The sequence below is a fragment of the Taeniopygia guttata genome, chromosome 1, assembly GCF_048771995.1.
Source record: "Taeniopygia guttata chromosome 1, bTaeGut7.mat, whole genome shotgun sequence".
NCBI lineage: Eukaryota > Metazoa > Chordata > Aves > Passeriformes > Estrildidae > Taeniopygia > Taeniopygia guttata.
Window position 1 is genome coordinate 56678299 of NC_133024.1, and position 19558 is coordinate 56697856.

At 35.4% G+C, this 19558-nt stretch overlaps 1 long non-coding RNA gene across 1 annotated transcript in view; it reads right to left on the bottom strand.

Annotated features, from left to right (window-relative positions):
* Positions 1–5421: 5421 nt before the first annotated feature.
* Positions 5422–19558, bottom strand: part of LOC140683982 (uncharacterized) — a 113978-nt gene continuing 99841 nt past the window's right edge. Inside the window, exons 7-8 of the long non-coding RNA XR_012055728.1 lie at positions 8679–8769; positions 5422–5643 (exon numbers count right to left, since the gene is read on the bottom strand). This is a non-coding gene — a long non-coding RNA (uncharacterized lncRNA). The remainder of the gene's footprint in view (positions 5644–8678; positions 8770–19558) is intronic.

Sequence of the window (19558 nt, forward strand, 5' to 3'; positions counted from 1 at the left end):
CTATTATGTCATGACTTTTCCCTTCTTCCAGTAGAAAAAAGTAGCATGCTCTTTTCTCTAAGGCTCTGTTTGCCATAATGCTCAGTTTGCACTGATGAAAACTACCTACAAAGAAGAAAAATTAAAGATCCCACGTTATTGCACTTAGCATGACTAATCAAATAAGATACACGAATTTACCCTTTGCAAATTGCACTGCACATATAAGTTCAACCGATGACTGTGGTGAACAGTTTGTGAATTATATCAAGATTAATGGAAACTGGGAAATTTCAATCCATGTTCTTGCCAGAGATATGAAATACTGTGTGCAGTTGTATATGACTGCCTGGCTGAAGGCTTGACACTCAGGCAAATAAATGAGTCTGGCAAGCATCTGGCCACTGCCTTTGCAAAAGAAGCCTGCACATGTCTTTGCAAGTGAAATTACTTGCAAGAAAAGCACATAAAATCTGTTGATTAGCTCATAAATTTGTACTCTCCCTTTATCCCCCTAACTAAGTCAGGGAGATACACAGATTTAAGCTGGGGAGGCTTACATCCTTGTCCTTAAATTCTGAGTTTTCTAAGTCTGTCTAGTTTGAAGTACTCTCCAGGCTGTTCCCTATTTCAGTCTGCTATTTAATCATATTAGTTTGTTGATGAAATTATAATATTTAGTGCATCTCCTTGCGCTGAAAATCCCCACTCTAATATTTGAGTGTTTTCCCGGTGATATCAGCAACATAAGCTCACACACCCCATGGAATTTCTCTCTCATTTCAAGACAAAGTTCTGCTTAGGGAAAGTGAAAAGAGAGCATAAAAGAGCACGCAAAAGAAAAAGGAGTACTGTCGATGCTTTTTCTCAATTACAATCAAAGTCCAGCTGTATCTCACTTCCCCTATTGTTAATCTTTGGTCAGTCTCTGAGTCCTTTCTCCCCCTGCAGACTTATTCTTTCTTAACTCTCACATCTTTGCCTCCATTAGGTCTTAAGACTTTATAGCTAGAAGCTTTTTCTTCATGGCCTCTCCCCATGATATCACTCCATTACCTGAGTCCCACACTGGCTTCTGACTTCCTTCCACAATCACTCTCAAAATCCTTTTTCTTGTCTTCAAGGTCCTGTTCCTTCCTATTTCTCTCTCATCTCTATCTTATTTTGATGCCTGTGTGTATCTTATAATCTTTCAACCCAGAAGCATGACTTTCTATAGCTCAGCTGTGAAATCTGTGCTGCAATAAACCACACATATCCCCATATTTCAGTTTCTGCGATTTGGTACAGAACATAAAAAAAATAAAGAAAAAACATGCAATCCTCAACATTGCTGTAATCAAATTTCAGATAAAAACATGTAGTAATTTGCTTTATCATAATAAAATTGAATAGAGCTCCTGGCAGTATTTTAACAAGATAACAAACCACATAAAAATAGTGATGGCAAAGACTGGTAGACTAAAACCCACTGTTGTTTGTCAGCACATAGACCTTCCTCTCAAGTAAACTTAATGATGTATCACACCTCCCACATCAGTTGTTTTCAGAAGTTGACTCCTAAAATTAATGAAAATGAGACCAATACCATGCTCATTATTCCCACTGGATCTTTAAAAAAGCAAAAGTCTTCCCCTATCTTTGGGACCTGTTGAGCTGGTCTTTGGCCTAGATTAGATTATTTATTGTCCTGCCAGACCAGAAAGTAATAGGGGAACCCCTAGAATTAAAGCAACAGGGCACGAAAAAGATGAAACAGAAAATATGGACTGCCACAGTGTCCACCAAGAGTCTTCTTGGTGCTTCCCTGCTAGCTCCAACACAGCAGCTGCAGGGGACACCCTTCTGTGCTCAGGAGTGCTGAAGAGCTGTTAAGGCCTGTGAACCCTTTCCTCAGAAGGCACTGTCGGCAATGGTGAGGGAACTGGGAGGAGACAATCCAGGTTGGGATTGGGATGATAAACCATAAATCCAAGGTTTATTGGTAGCTCCGGGGAGTGCCTGCCCTCAGTGGATACAATGCTGGAAAGCCCCCAAGGAGCAGCCCCCTTTCTTAGGGGGTGGAAACAAGGGAGGGGTTTGACTATCCACCGGCGGGGGGACAGAGGGGAATGGGACACGAAGTAATTGACAAGCAGGACAACATATTGGGGAGCTGAGGAGGGGGTACCCCCATCCCTTGGCCAATCACTTGAAGCCCTTTGTGGAAGCTTCTAGAGAGAGGGGCTGGAGAGTTGAGTGACAGACAAGGTCCCAGGGAGGGGATATGGGGATTGATAAGGAAATTTCTAGGGATTTGGGAGGAGTGGGGATAGGATTGACATTTAGGAAAGGGGAGACAATTTGGGATGAAACCATAAGCAAGGGACAAACCAAATAACACAATATAACAATGTGCTTTTAAAAATCTATTTTAAGAGAACACATTACTAAAAGTAGTTCCTCTAAAAAGAATAAATAATTTTAATGTCCTGTTCAAAATCTGGGAGAAGAAGATGGAGCTAATAAAACTTCAGGTTTTAAAATTCCAGCCTGTAAACAATCTAATCTGAAATTCAAATGCCCCATACAAACCTTCCCAAAATCTCCATGGGCATCAGGACGGTGAGGATGTAATATCAACCAGTGATGGAAATTCCAGCGAACACAAATATTTTGTCTAAGTTATTGAAGATACAAACCTTGACTTTGTTGAAGTCAGCAACAAAGTAACCATGAATTTCTCAAGGGCCACAATTTCACAAATTGTCAGAATTTTACACTGAACATACTAAATATATTTCATATATATACATATACATATACATATATATATATATGTATATTCTCAGATAAGTGCATACACAAATTTCTTTCAACATTTGAAGAGCTAAAAAATATACAGGGGAAGTAGAAAGGTGATACATGCAAAACAACCTAAAAGTCTCATATCTCTATGTCTGTTCTACTATATTCTTTCAAACCTCAATAATAAACTGTGGAAAAACAACAAAGACATTTAAAATTCATTTTTTACATTTATTCTTCTTTTGTTGTTTAGACCCCTAAAGCTTCCTTCCTTTGGAAAGGACATTGAGGCCTGGCTGAAAAGCACTGTGTTCTATTTTACTTTTTTCAGCAAAAGCTTGAAAAAACACATACAGATAAATCTTAAAAGCCTTCCTCAGAGAAAGGTTGACCCTGAAGACAAAGAGCATTTTAAATGGAATAAAATGTTTTTGAACAAGCCCATGAATATTGATCAACTCTCTTTATAAACCCCTTGTAGTGAAGAAGGGCCAATATGCTGTCTTGCTTGGTGCTAATACATCTCTGTCCAAAATGCACGAGTAACACGAGAAGGTGATAAGGGATTGCGCAGTCTAATAGACAGAGTGATGAAGTCCTCTTTCTTATATTTCCATCATTTCATCTATACCCAAGCAATGGATGGCCGAACAAGAGCCTTCAGCATGCTGCTGTCCTTTCAAGAAAAATTTTCTTCCTGGGGCAGTAGGAAGTCACACCTCGCTCTGACAATCTGACTTTGAGGCAGCAATGCTCAGACCTTTCTTCAGCTGTGAATCATGTGTCTGCTGGTCCCAAGCTCTCCCTGGATTGTTCAGTCATCATGTGGCTGGTACAGGCAGCTGAACCTGGCAGCTGGGACAGCTCTGGCGTCCCACACTGTGTATATGGGTCCACTCCATTCCCTCTACTAACATTACCCTTAAAAATGGGAAATATTTATATATGATGTGGCCATTTATCTTCAAGGGCAGACTCAGAGAACTTCTTTTTTGAAATTAAAGTATGTGTCGTAATTAAAAATATTGCTGCTATTGAACTCTAGTGGGATGGGATTGTGAGCCTGAGAAAATTTTAGATGTCATTACCAATCCCTTGTGTCGTCATTCTTTCAGTCACTCATTGACACACTCTTTCAAGAAAACACACTTGCAGGAATAATTGGACTGTGACTTCCACTCAAATTCAATACAACTTTTCCTTCATTTGCTTTTTGTGATTCATGGTGAAGAAAGATTGAAAAAAGTTAAGAATACAGAAAATTTCTTTTGTTTCAGAATTGATGAGACTAATACCTCAAAATGATCTGCTGCAGCATTTCATGAAAATCAGATTTCAGTTGTCCTTGAGAGGAAGATAGAATTGGAAATGTTCAGAGTAGCAATTTATAATAAACTGCTTTGGAAACAAATGTGACAGTAACAATTTTAATGAAAAGGAATAAGGCTAGAAATCTCAGGTTATGTTTTAAAAGTCTCTGAAGCCTCCAAATGAGATATTTGCTGCCTCAATAACAAATGCAAGACCTGCACTTTGCGAAGAAAATGTAACAAGTAAAAAATTATGATTGACCTAACAAAAATCAGTAGGCAAAATCATGAACTGCTTATGCGGAGAACTTATCCCACTGTACAATGCAAGATTTTTGCCATCACATATTAATTTTTCTAGTCCTATTTTTGTATGTTTGTTGTTGTTTCATTTTTCTTATTTCCTTCTTGATCTTTAGTTCTTATGAACAGTGTCTTCCTTGTTAGGAAAACGGTATAGCATTGCAGATTTTAAATGCTCCTGACAGAACAAATGAGAACCTATAGAAATTACACAGCCTGGAAGTTATTGTGTTGATGTTTCATGCAATGAAGAGACTCTTTGCTGATTTCATTATTCCTGTTGCAAACCTTTCCACCTGCATGAGATATGTGTTTGTTTTGTACTACTGCTATTATTGCGAATATTCTTGTTCTACTTCCTTGCAGTTACTGTTGTTGCTGCTACTACTGTCATTATTATTCATGTGTTTAATATTATTGATCATATTTGTCCCAAATCAGTGACCAAAATAGTGAGCTAATGGCTTTAAATACTGCTTGAAAAAGTTAGTAGGAAAAATTTTAAAAATTAACTTTAAAAAAGCCAAACAAGCCATAAAAGGATTAAAAATTCAATTCATGCCTCAGTCCTATGAATTTCTTTATTTATGTGAATTATAATTCTCTGGACCAAAAATAGGGTACTATATTTGGGTCCTAGTGGTCCAGAAAAGAGAACAGAAAAAAAAAGTGGGAAAGAATGGAATATGACCTAGAAAGTCAAAAGTACTCTCTTGAAAGTAATGAAAACAAATCCTCTTCCATGAGATGCAGTTCCATAATTTTTGTAGGCCACAAACCTCCACTAAGGATAGATACTGCTAACGGTCTTCTCAAAACATGACTCAGGTTTTGTCTAGTTGAATATTTAATTGTATAAACAGTAAGTAAAAGACCTTCTATTCTGACCTGATATTGTTAGCATTTTCATTTCACAGTGTTAAGAAATATAAATTCAAAACATTAATGAAGTTAAGAAAAACAACAGTAACCACAATGCTTTTTGAGAAAGTAAATATTTATTTCAGAGAGTGATTCCTATTTGGATGATCTCTGTAATGGCACAGCTATTGCTTAAAAAAGCAGTCACATGTGTCTTTAAAAAGCTTTAATTGTCAATGCATAAATACTTTAATAACCACTTCTGCATTACAAAACTGAGTAGAATTGGAATACAGCATATGAAGAGCACTGCACAGGAGGACTCATCAGGATATCTATAGTGGGGTGATCTTGACTGGACATTACGTGCCCTCCAAAGCCATTCTATCAGTCTCCTCCTCAGCTGCGCAGGAGACAGAAATTGCAGTGAGAGGCTCATCGACAGAGTTAAAGACAAGGAGAGGTCATTGAACAATTACCATCACAGGCAAAACAGACCAGACATGAGGAAATTTGTTTATTAGCGATGAATTCAGAGTAGGGTGATGAGAAACAAAAACTATATCATAAAACACTTTCCCTGTATCATTCCTTTCTTCTTGTGTTTCCTTCAACCTCACTCTCAATTTTTCTACCTTGTCTGCCCCAGTGGCACAGGGGGATAGAAAAGGGGATTGCAGTCAATTGTCATTGACACATTGACCTTGCTGCTTCTTCTTCCTCGAGGGAGGGTTCCTCACTCTCTTCCCCTGCTCCAGTGTGGGGTTCCTCCCATGGAAAACAGTCCTTTTCACATATTTATTCCTCATAACTATACCTGGCTGTATGTGTGCATGACTGAACTCACCTACGTTACCTAACAAAGTTCCCACAATCAGTCCTCATTCCTTACAGCCTTATGGGAAGCTTTTGGCATTAAATCATATAAATAATGAATGAAGAAATCATTGACACAAGTAAGAGTGGCTGGTAAGGAAGCAAATAAAGGAATCCCACTCTGAGTATTTTATTAGCAAAACAAAAATCAGAGAAAATACTGGAAAAGCAAAACACTCCATCTAACACTTGACATCAGAGAATCATTACCTTTGATCTTAAATGTTAACATTTAACACATTTGAACTGCATTTTTTAAATAATTTTGCTAAAGAATCCTGAAATGCATGTCTAAGTTAAAACGCTCTGCCTTGGCCTGAGTCTTGCTCAAGTAATTCATTGCCTACCTGATAGCTCTTCTTTCTCCAGGCTTTGTTTGAACACTGCCCTTCTGCTTTCCTGCTCTGTCAACACACATTTTTTGTCTACAGTCACTTCTCTCCATCCTGCTGAGTGCCACTCACCAAACTCTAGAACTTTGCCAGTGTGATGTAATGTTACTTGCTACACTCCCTCACATATTGTTCTTTGTCACTTTTGAAGCACACTGCCAACAACACAAGTAATAAAGATCACAGTACACTCTCCATGTCTCAGCTGTCACCTCTTGGTTCATTTCACTGTCACTTTACAAAACCAATAAATTAAAACTAGCAAAAACAAAACAAATCCCTAAAACCTAGAATTAGACATAATCTTATTTTTTTTCTTTTTTTTCTGAGTCTTTTGAAACAGAAAAGTAATTTATCAACCCTTGAAGTAATTCTTATGGGTCAGAAAAGCATCAATGAAAACTGTGTCCAACAGAGGAAGCCATGTGTGTCATATATATATTTATATGAACCATTGTTTCTGCACAAATTAAAGATAAATGAACAGTGGGTTATCCCATAATATTTTTTTTCACTGACTTACTGTAATTCATGTTAATATTTAATGATCATTTCCCTCATGTCTGGTAAGCAAAGAAAACCATATTGGGCTGCCCACAATTTGCCTGTGCTTCCAGAGTAGAGTAAAAAAGGTAGTGATACTGAATTCCAATATCAGTAGCTGATTTAACAAAAAGGGTTAGCACAATATTAGAAGTTCTCAAGAAGGTAGGCACTATGGCAACTTAAACCTTTCCACTTAGAAATACACAGGTGAGAGAAAAACATCTCTTGTTCCAGGGAATACAGAAGCAAGAAAGAAACACCATCTATTCCCAAGCTCCACCCGACTTCCACTAGAAAAACTGAAGTTGAGAAACATATATCATCTATCAATATCTCCAAAAAGACATTGGATCTGTCTACTTATCCATGCTAATGTATTCGTATGGGAATAACTCAAGTTAGACATAAAAGCTTTGAGAATTTCCAATAAAGGAGTTTTAATCAAGATGTTTAATATCTTAGAGAAGGTTGTTGGTTTTTTTAAATGAGAATAACTTTCATTTTCTAACCAAAAAAGAAAAAAAAACGAGTATAATAAAAAAATATTTGCAAAACTGTTCTAAATTTGCTACAAATATAACTGTATATTTATGACTAGAAACAATTACATTTTTAAAACTTAGTTGTCATTTTGTCCCTGTAAGTTATGGAAAGTAAGAAAATATGAAGTAATTTTTAACGATTCTGTGTACTCAATATTTCTAGCAATACCAGTCTTCATGACGAATATCTTTTTTCTTCCAAATGATATAGAAATTGTGTGTGCTCAATATTTACAATGCACTATAGGATTGTACACTAATTTTACTTGCATGTTCAACACTAATATCACCCATGAAGCTGAATAGTTGACCAATCAATGAAGGACCTTATGTCATATAATCCCTAATTTGGCAATAATGAATATCTGTGACAAAATCTGAAAGTGAAATTTACTGTTACTGAATTATTGAAAGCCTCTACTTCAATGTATAGTTAAAGATGCATTCACAGCAGTCAGTGTGTGAAGCTTAAAGTCATCAAATGTGGTCAAGAAAACTACCAGTCTTCATCAAGGGTTTCAGAGAGGTGAATTTTTTGTTCAATGTATATTGAAGAAGCCAAGATTTTACATCTTCCTGTTTGTTTTGTGATATAGCCAAATTTTAAAATTTCTACAAGGAAAATATTTCTTGCCTTTTTGCTGCACCCTAATTTTTGACAATTTCAGGACTTAAACTTCTCATCAAATGCTACCAATCATTTGGAGTGCATCAAAATGCTGAGCAGTGGATGCTGACATTATCCCTTGAATATTGTGCTGCAGAAGTGCATCTCAGCAGACAAGATATTTCTATTATTTAGATGAAGTTTGTGTACTGAGTCCAGCTGGGAAGGCCTGCCAGTTAAGGTGGAGAAATATAAAAGTGCACTAACATATATCATGTTTCATGGTGAGATGAAATGCTACTTTGGAAACAGATTTGACATTTGAGATTTCCCTGTGTTGGAGAGGCAGAATTTGTTGCAGACATGAAAATGCTCAGTATGTGCATCTGGAGGAAGCTGTGCACAGTTCTCCGAAGCACCCCTGGCAGCTGATAATGGAGAGCTGTTGGCACTGTTTAGAGAGGCAGATGCTTACCTGTGCTCCTACAGTGTGCAGTCTTGGCTTGATGACAAGGTGAGAAGAAGGACAAGCCATCACAGAGTGGGGGCAATTGGCAGCTGGTACCCTGTTGGGGAAGGGTAAACGGGTCACCTAGGGCTTCTTACTCATCTGTAGCAAAGTCATCAATCCATGACAGAAATATGCGCTTTTTGGGAGATAAAGCAATTCCTTATGCAAGAGAATGGACAGAAATTAAAAAGTTGATAATTTAATGAGAATTGAACAAATTGTTTGCAGCTTGGCATGTGATATATTGCAGACCGAAAAATATCATCTCTACCATAAAATTGCATCCAGGTTTACTTGTGTACTAAATAAATGCAGGGCTTGTTGAGACAAGTAGCAGGTGTCGCACTGGCAATGTTCACTGTCAACTGGATGCTACTGAAACTCTGTAGAGGGCACACCCCTAAAAAGTGCTTCTTCATATCTTTCTCTTGTTCAAGCTGCAGGGCAGATTGTCTTATTTCCCCATCTCATGAAAACAGATTATATTTCATGAGTTGTTCATCATGACTCACCGATAGTGTGGAAGGTCAAAACTAGGAATATGTACAGTAAGCCAGAAAACAAAGAATCCATTTACACATAAAAAAAAATCCCAAAACAGACAACAAGAAAAAATAAATAGACCACCTGAACTCTTTCGTCTTAGCAGTGTTATTTCATGTTATCTTGCTGTGGTTAAGTGTATTTCCATCAAAGGTGCCACAACAGATCATGATATTCTGAAGCTGAAAGATCAGTGGCAAAGAACATACAGGGCATACAAGATATTAATTCATGTTTAGTCAGCTAATTTATTCAGGAGTTCATTGTCAATTTTAATAGCGACAAAAAGTTTTTTAATACATTTGTAAAAACTCAGACTGAACATTTAAAGTTGTAAGTATAGCATCATGTAAATATTTTCTGGACAGTTCTGGAATTTTAATGTAGGCACAATGTCAATCATCTCTTTTAAAAATGCAGCAATTTTTAGTAACTTCAAAAATTTATCATTTCTTCATTAAACATATTCCTTGTAATGACCAATACTTCTCTAAATTGTATTCTCCTTTCATAAGTTTTTGAAGAGGAGACAAAAAAAGGTAAATAAATGCACACATCTTTAGCAATCATGGAAAAGGAGCATCAAGTTTCACTGACAAACTGTTCGTCTTCATAGTTACAGTAATATTTAATCTGTAATATTTCATATTAGTTCTTTCAAGCTTACAGACATCAGGTAGCTTCCACACTATAGGTGTATGTCATAGTCATCTCAGATTCCTGATGCCCCTAAATCTCTTGTTGAGATTTAGCACAAGTCTAGGTGTCAGACAACCATGATTTTTAAAGTGAGAGAGTTATTCAACATCTTTAATATTTTGCAAAAATTTCACATTGTGTTTCAAGTTATTACCTTCTAATATGCAAAGTGAAAAGTGTCAGTATTTTTGAGGGTCATTAATATATACAAAACATAAAGATAGATATGTATGCAGTGCCTTCACATAAGCTGGCCTTCCTTGGTAATTACTATATTAGGTTTGATCTCAAAATCACATACCTCTTGTCTTACACCACTGGTTATGACATAAAACAGGACTACTGTGGCTTGGCTTTTCACTGCCACACATGAAATCCCACTATAATTAATTAGTGTTGTTATAGCAACACCTTTTATGACATTGCTTGACACTCAAGGGAGGGAGTGACACAGGGGTGAACTGTATGAGAAATCATGTTGTAAATTTCATTCTTGAACTCTCTGACTGCATTTTTTTTTTTTTTTTTTTGCTAGGATGATTTTCCTCCTCAAATTTGTTCCCTGCTGTATTGAAGCCATTGAGAAGTCAAATCTCAGCGTTAATCTTATATTGGTCTTGCTCATGTGAATCCTGGGGGGAACATGCTAAAATTTGCTGTCAAAAAGTACAAATACAGGATGTTTTTATTTCAAAGTTGGTGCTTTTTAAAATTATTTTGTTTGCAGTGATTACACTCAGTATAGAAAGTTCTTGCTGTATTTCACTGTCAGTAATGGATATCACTCACTTAAATGGACAGCATTAAAGAGGTTTTTTTATGAAAATAGAGCTTCTGTTCTAGAAAATGTTATCCACTATGCATCACTTGCTGCTATGGAAAACTTTTTTAACCTTCATTAATTACTAGGAGTAACTAAAACGTTGAATAAAAAAAAATTTAAAACATTAAAAAAAAAAAGAAAAAAAAAAGTAGGGCAGGCTTCATGCCAGTTTTGCTAAAGGAGGTTCCATCCCTTTGTTCAGGAATGATATACAACACTGAGCTTCTGCTTTTAGCTGTCAGTCAGAGCTTCATGTGAGGGAACATTCTCCAGCTTCCATGCCTCTGCATGTTTATTACTGGCATGAAAAAAAACCCATATATGTGTGAATGATCTCTTCAATGCTGTAAAAGCCTCAACAGCTTTGTTGTAAGAGCCTCAACAGTTGTAAGATCCTCAACTGCTCCCTGTAGGAGCAGTTCTGTTGGGACACCACAGGCTCCTATCACCACATTTCAGGTGAGTTGCCCAAATGTTTGCTGCTAACACAGCAGTTTTTACACTGCTAGAACAGGCAGTTCCCGTACTGCCCCATTCCCTCTCTCTTCCCCACATCCCACAACAAACACATGGTTTATCCTTGTTATTTCTTTCCTCCTGGAGCCAACACACTCAGGCAGCAGACGTTACCAGTTCTTTGATCAAGATGAGTAATTTGGATGTTGCTCATCTTCTCTAAAAAAGGAGTGTTTAGAGCTCCTGCTGCTGCATCTGCAGCATGGAGCCCTCTGGGCTTCATTCTGTGCTGCTCTTGTGCCATTAGCAAGACAACACAGCAAAATGAGAGATGAAAGACATCCTAAAACAAATGGTCATTAAGAATCAAAAAAGATCCAATATTTTGCTATACATTAATCACATCCACTATAAATATTTAGCACTATGTTGTTTATTATTGCTATTATTATTATTAAATACTATATTTAATACAAAAGTATCTTAGTTTATAAGCAATAAGGTAAAAGAAGAATATATCCCATGGTTTACAGTGTAGAAGCAAACACTCATAAGTTCTTAAGTGATTTTTGGAACTAATCCCCTATGTCATTAAAATCTTTTAAAAAAAAAAGAAGGTGTCACTTCAATGCTTAAGAGGGAGCAAAAGCTTGTTTCTTCAGAGAAATCAACTGTGAGGGCCGGAAAGTCTAATTCAAAATGTTAAATAAGTTCTTGAAAACAGGGATTCACACTCACAGTAACTGTTAGTCTGTGGATTATTTTATTCCTTCTTTATGGCCAAATGAATCCAAGTCTGAATTTTGGCAGGGCTTCTACATAGAAAAGGATAAGGTGATCTTCCCACCTGACATGTTATCTAGTGGTGTAAATCTGCTTCACTAAGCTGAGAAATGGAAATGCAAAGTCTGTCAGGGACAATGGGGAACAAAGCAACCTGTTGAAATTTCTGATCAGTACATAAAAACTAGGAGTTTCTTTCTCTTCCACCAGTAATTCAAAGGAAAATGTTAAATAACAAGACAGCTTGAAAGATGTCAGTTCCGTGTCTTCTGTATTATGCATATTCTGAGATTGTCTCCAAAAGTCAGATCCAGAGGGATTGAGGCAGAGGAATATCTAATTTCTGCATCCAAAGAAAACTCAAATACTGAACTAAAATGTGTGAGGATTTAGGAACCTCTGGATACATATTTCTAGTCTCCAGAAAACTTTGCATTTGATTAACAACATGCCTACAGAGATTGTTCAGAGGTTTTCTGTACCATACTCTTCCTTACAGGTATCTGCAAACTCCCACTTCACATTACTCAGTCCTTTTTTTAACATGGCTGTTAGGCACTTTTGAAAATTTCATGTTATATGTCAAAAGCTGACAAGAAAAGGAAAAAAAAAAAGAATGGAAGTGGAAAGGCAAACTAACAAAACTGTTTAGCAAAAATGTCTCATTGCTCTTTTGTTTTACCTTCCACAGTTTTGCTGGAAATGAAATTACTATAAGCAGGGCTGAGATCCTGATTACATTTGATATTCGAATGGACATCAGACAGTTATCTTTCTGTATCTGAATTAACAAACTACAGATCCATTACAATAATACCATAAAAATAAATTCCTGTTCTAGTCTGAAATTCCTTTCTCCAGTGGAAAAAAAAGTATACAGTGATACAAGCAGCCATTTTTTGACTGTGTAGTTCAGAAAAGGAACTAGATACACTATTTTTTCCTTGGTTGTATTAAAATGTCTCAATTAAAATTAACCTTATTTTATATTCTGTAAATACTACATAACGTAGGAGATGTCAATGGCAAGTATTCTTCTGAATGCCACTAAATACTAAGGTGGAGAGTAACTGTCATGTCTGTGATCCCTTGGAATGTGAGAAAAAGTACATAGAGGAGCACCACAGATAAGAAGAAATGGCAAACATGATGTTAGAAGTCATAGCTTAGCAGGGCAATTTTCTTACTCTCCAACAATCGACATAAATAATTATGTATTTAAGAAAAATTGTAAGCTTGGCAAATCACTATGATACAGAAATATGTGTATCAGTGTTTCAAGTTAAAAGAAAAACCCACAAACAAACCAAACAAAAACCAACAACAAAATAAATTTTAAAAAACCCATGAAAACCATGAAAACTGAAGTACTTCTGAGTTTGAACTATGTCAATAAAACAAAAGATAACACACACTGATTCTGGACAGTAGAGGTAGCGTTTTGTGCCTGCGAGGAAAAAAAAAACTGTATTTTCCTTTAAAGTTCATTTTAAGCTATCTTTTAACTCTTAATTTTAATTTTTTCTTCAAAAGAATAATTATGTGTACATTACTAAAAAAAGCAAACTGGCAGGATATTTTGTATTTGTTCCTTTAGCTTGTCTACTTCACCAAAAAAATAAATAATCAAGAGTTAAAGATTTCTATGCAAAAATGAGTTTATCTGAAATAATTCATAACATTAAGCACTACAGAAACAAGACTTTATGTGACATTGGCATTTCAAGGTTGAAAATGAGTGATGTTGCTTTTAATGAGATAAAGATCTTCCATTGCTTCTCTTTAGAACACACCTTTGAGAATTTATAGGGATTAAAGTCACCTGCAGCTCACTGATTCCATCCCCATGACTTCCTACAAGCCAAGGAATGGTCACCTCTGCAGAGAATGTTCTCAACACCTAAACCTTTTGGTCTCCATAGCATTAGTATGGTCCACCTCTCTTATGACTCACTGTAGGAAGAGTGCTTTCAATATTTCTCAAATGTTCCTATTTTTTTCCATTTTGGGCCCTTTTTACACTTTAGGTTCTCAAGCTGAAACAATATTTGCATCTAAATTCAGCAAGTCCACTGTTGTTGTTGTGTTCCTGTTCTCTCTAATTATAGCATCTTCCAAATTTCTTAAAAGAGCAATATCCTTTCTTCATTCCTTATAATTTCTTTGGTGGTAAAGAAGGAAATCAATATCAGTATAATAGTTGAATAAACATACAACTGGATTATTTTTAAGCATTTGGAAAGAGAAATCCCACTTCATATATAAGGTCATTAAAAATACTGAAAATAGTATGTGAATTTTGATATTATTTTCTTCTCATAAATCAGAAAGCTTTTCAATCTTCAAGAACGATTAAATGAGGTGTATGCTCAAAAAAAATTTACAAGGATTTGGTTTCATTGTGGGTATCTGAGAGATTTTGAAAGGCCAAATTCACACAATGAATAACCCTATTAAATTAATACTTGAAAACAAGTGGAAATACACCTGACTATTGCTTTGCCACTATATTCCCAGGGTATTCTGTTACTAGCACAAACTGAACAGAAGACTTCATCAGGTTGTAAAACTTGTGACTACTCTCTGAAGCAGTTGCCTGAAAAGTGGTATATGTGCAATCCCTGGGGTGTGCAAGAAAATCCATTGGGGTATGAAAACACAGCGGGGTTTGTACCATTAATAAGTCAAATTATTTAAAATTTTGAAACCAATATTTATTACATTTGCATCTTTATTGTAACTGATTTTAATATTTTTTTCCTTATTTTTTTATAATGTATATAATTTATTGGTGATGGGTCCATTTTGGAACCTGCTAGGACCAGCCCTGTCATAGAAGGGGAGGGACCCATGTTTCACCTCAGAGAGGCCACTTCTGAGGCTCACCCTCCTGCTGCCAAAACCTTTCTGGGTAAACCTAAGATATATCTGTATAATTTATAAATAAGCAAATATATATATGCTGAGGATGCTGGCTCAAATTTTTTTTTTACTGTTAGAAGTGTACAATCAAAAAACTGGGAGACCACTGCTCTACAGCTGTTAGTTATACTGTTTTCACACACTGCCTGGTCATCTTGAAGCTTGAGCTGATCATTCCTACCCGTGCATAGGTGATGTAGGTACCAATCTGAAACCTTCATCTACTTCTCAGTCAGTCAAACTAAGCTAAAAAGTGTTCTAAAGGACCCTCTTTCTTTTCATTGACTACCAATGCACCTGTAGGATGATTAGTTCAGGTGTTGACAGCTGAACAGTAGAAGTCTAAAGATATGTTAGAGGAGCCCTTGAATCTACTTGAATCTGCTTGAATCTACCTGGAACATATTCTCTGTGCAGAAACTCTGATTCTTTTACACATGTTAAGAGACATAAGCATTTTCTGATGCTTTCATTTGTGACATACAGTATTCAGACCGACTTCCAAGAATTTGTAATGAATAAAATTTCTCTGATGGAAGTCTTACTAGTTCATTCTTTCAGATTAATACAGTTTAATTAAAACAAATTTGGTCCTTATTGGGTCACTGTTTTTTCCACTTTTTTCATTGCAAACATTTTAGTATTAAGAAAAGGAGAGGTGTAGTGAGTAAAACCAGAAGGCAATAATTAATTTTTATTAATCTAGTAATTTTAAATGCCTTATTCACAAAGGACTAATCAACATACTTTCTGTCATGACCAGATATCTGTAGTCAATAAATTAATAGAAAAAACCCACCAGGATTTTGTGAACATAATTTATTCAGTACAATTTTAAAACTGTTTGCATATTATCAGAGAAGTAGCAGTGCAAGGGCACAGTTACATGATTATTGCTGATATTACTTCTCTACCTGTTAAATGGGCACAGCCGACGTATAGGTAGACTACATTTCAGTTCACCATAACATCATGTTCCCTTTTCATAAAAATATATATCCTTAATATTAGCTCTGCAAAACACTTTATATTTGTTTTTTTGGGGTTTTTTTGGGTTTTTTTGTTATTTTTTTTTTATAATGGCTGATCTCTGGCTTCTGAAAAGACTGGTTCGGAGTTGTAAGTTGTTCTGTAAAGGAATGAAAATCATAATTTTTTCTTTGGTTTTATTTGCTTAGTACTTGTATTTCCTACCCATTTGCTCTCTTTGAGGAATAAAAAGAATATAACTGAAGAATTTTCTATACTGCTTTTTTTTTTCCATTGTCCTTCAAATTGGAATTAGAAATATAGGATATTCTAAGGATTTAGGGAACAGCATGCTGAACTGATTTAGCATGCTGAGCTGATTTAGCATTCATGGCAAACACTTGATTTCTTACATTTAAAGTAGCTTTTTGTTTTAGCAGTTTGATCTAAAAAGCTGTCTCTGTCACCACTGGCTGTTCACTAGCATGTCTATGTCCAATGAGCCAAACCATCAAAACTATAAATGCTCTGTCATATAAAGAGTAACTAGTTTTAAGGGAAATCATGATAAAATATTGTCCTAAAGGTAGACCATTTACTGAGATACAGATAAAATGCCTGAAGCCTGAGACTGAAGACTATTATTACACAATAAAAGTAACAACTCTCTCCAGGGGAAATATTTTTATACAGCTATAGCTCAGAAAAGTCACCACCTCATTTATTACAATTTTCTCTTTCTTTCCTTTAAAATGAATGGTGTAAATCTTTCTTGGACAATTCTCTTAAACAGACTTTGTTGAATTATTCATCCTGAGTAATATTAGTTGTCAATTTAGACATTTTTTTATTCACCAACTTTTTCTGCAAGCTGATCTGGAAATGAAAGCTTGGCCTGAGTGAAGTCAGTGGGAGATTTGTTACGTACTTCAAAAAAAGCCAAACATCATCTTTTATATTTATGATATGTTCAAATTTTAAAATCCTGTTGATGTATATGAGACTTTGAGAAGGTACAGAGTTTCAGTCTAATCCTTAATTAGAGGGGATTTTAATGTGGTTTTTCTTTAAAAAAAAATCCAAAATTAAATTAGTTTGATTATTCTAATGTAATGAAAATATTAGGGAGTGACTCACACAGACAAGTCTTCAGCCCGCTATCACACAAATATGTTTAAGCCGAAGGTGATAAAATACTGGAGAAAAAAATGTTAAAAGCTTTGTGCAGGTTAAATCCAACTCTCCAGATTTTAATGTTGATGTCTAAATTGTTATTGTGAATTTGTCACAATTCTCTTAATTTTAGCAGACAGCAAAAAAAGGTCAAATTTAAAAGCAAAGATCATCAGTAAAAGGAATGTGATCATTAACTGCAAACAAGAGATAGTGATTTTAATACACAATTATCTAGCTTGAAAAAAACCCCTAAATCCCAAACCACACAATTATTAGGAAGAACCATCACAGCCCAAAAGAGAGGGGATTACCAACACTATTGGTAATTACCATTAGAGAACTTGATGTAAGCTGGGCTATGCATGAGATACAGTTTTAACCTCATGTACCCTGAGACAAGAAAAGGCAAACAGGACAGAAGTCAGGAGATCATCTCAGGGTGTCAGAGAAGATCAGAGGTAATTCTTCTCCTTAATGAGACCATGATGGTATGAATACAGACTTAAAGTTATCTGGAATCTGTTGTCATACAGGATACTTCTAGTAATAACAATAGCAATCCTCTGCTCCAACCACTAAAGAAAACCCAAACAACTTCCTTTTAAGTGGATATGCAAAATTTCAGTTGGTAAATAGTCGGCTGTAAAAAGACAGTTCTGAGTTTCTAAAAGATCTCTAACTTAATCCTTAATCAGTTTTCTTAGGACATTATGTGTCAGCAACTGTCATATGAGCCATCTCAAGTATTGTTTCACCAATTTATTCTTTAAAAAGCATCCCAAGTTCTCAGGGTTTTGTGTTTCTTTTCATGCTGCAGTGAAAATATATGTTCTGAACTATCAACTATTGCTTATCATGAGCAATATTTGTAATTAGATAGATTAGTAAAATTTATGGGATTATTTTTTAATTTTGTAAGCATTCATTTTCATTTTCATTTTTTTTTGTTTTTGTTTTTATTTTTAAAAACCCCAAAACAACAACAACAAAAAATCCATCTGCCACCAGTGATGTTCTTTATAAACATATATATATACATCCACAAAGGTACATAATTTCTTGCATGAAATTCTTTCTTTGACATTAAAACCATGTTAAAAGGACTTGTCAATGGTAAGTTTAAAACTAAAGATGCCACAGAAAAGAATATTTTTTTCTTTTCCCTTAAATGATGAGATATTATTGAAGCAAATAAAATATTGTTGACATTTAATTTGTAAGGAATAGATGATTAGTAGATCTGTTCTTTCCTTTAGGTCATTTCAGGTAAGGGAGATTCAGTACCACAGTATTTGGCAAAGCAATGATGTTTGTAAAAAGAAGGACCACCTTTGGACTTCAGAGCATAACTGGGTGTGTGATCCAACTGAAGATCACTTGAACCTGAATATCTTGCCTTCTGGTGCAGAGACATTTTTCCAGCATTGAGCATAAGGAGAAACCTGTTAATGACAGAAATCTTAAAAGAAATCTGGTGGTTGCTCAAAATAAATCTCTGCATGATCTTGAAAACCTCATATTTGATGATGGAAGCATTTGGGTCATGCTACTTAAATGAGCATAAGTTCATTCAGCCTGTTTAGCTGCCACTTTTCAATTTAGCCATATGGGAGGTTTCCAGTTGAGACATTTAATAGCCCTAACAACTTGCTGTTCTAGAGAAATTTGATTTCAGTGAATACAGTTCTGGCATGTCTCTTACATAGCTGGCAAGGATATGAAACATAGGAGAGCTGTCAAAGGCTGAACTTTTCATCTTGGCTTATCACCTGACAACCGTCAGGATTACATGCTTTTTTACTTCTATGATCCTACTTCACTGAGTCAAGTTGTTATTACAGACACAAAATACCCGACATTATGAAGTGAAAAATTAAGTTCTTGTCTTTGAAGATGATGGTTTATTTACCACTATCATATGAAAAAATATAATGACATCATATGCACTTATGTAAATGGTGGAGGAAATACTTTAGACAAAAAAAACCCAATTAAATAAATAGAACAAACCTGGCTTCACACAGAAATTTTCAAGAAGATTTGAGTATTTTGTTTAACTATTTTGGATATCATAACATATTTTTTAATAATTCTGGCTTTTTGTTTCTTCATATGTTCATTTATGACTGTCCAATTACCTCATGTACAGTATCTGAAAAGGCTCAGTACATTACAAGTAGGAACAAATTGTTTGGTCTTCCCTTGGTGAGTCTATTCATAAAGTGAGAAAAGTAAATATTGTTTCTGTCTTTAAGGTATAAAATAAGGTATTTACTAAGTTATTTTAATTTTCACATTAATAGTTTTCACTTAATTCTTTCAATTGACCTTCTGCTATTTTATCAGCTTCAGACCTATTTGTTTGCAAAATTGTGGCATTGTTTATGATTCTAACAGTCAGACTTAATTAAGAGAAAATCAGAAGTAAACAGGGAAGCACAAAAACATAAAGCTTAGGCTTAATCTATAGAAC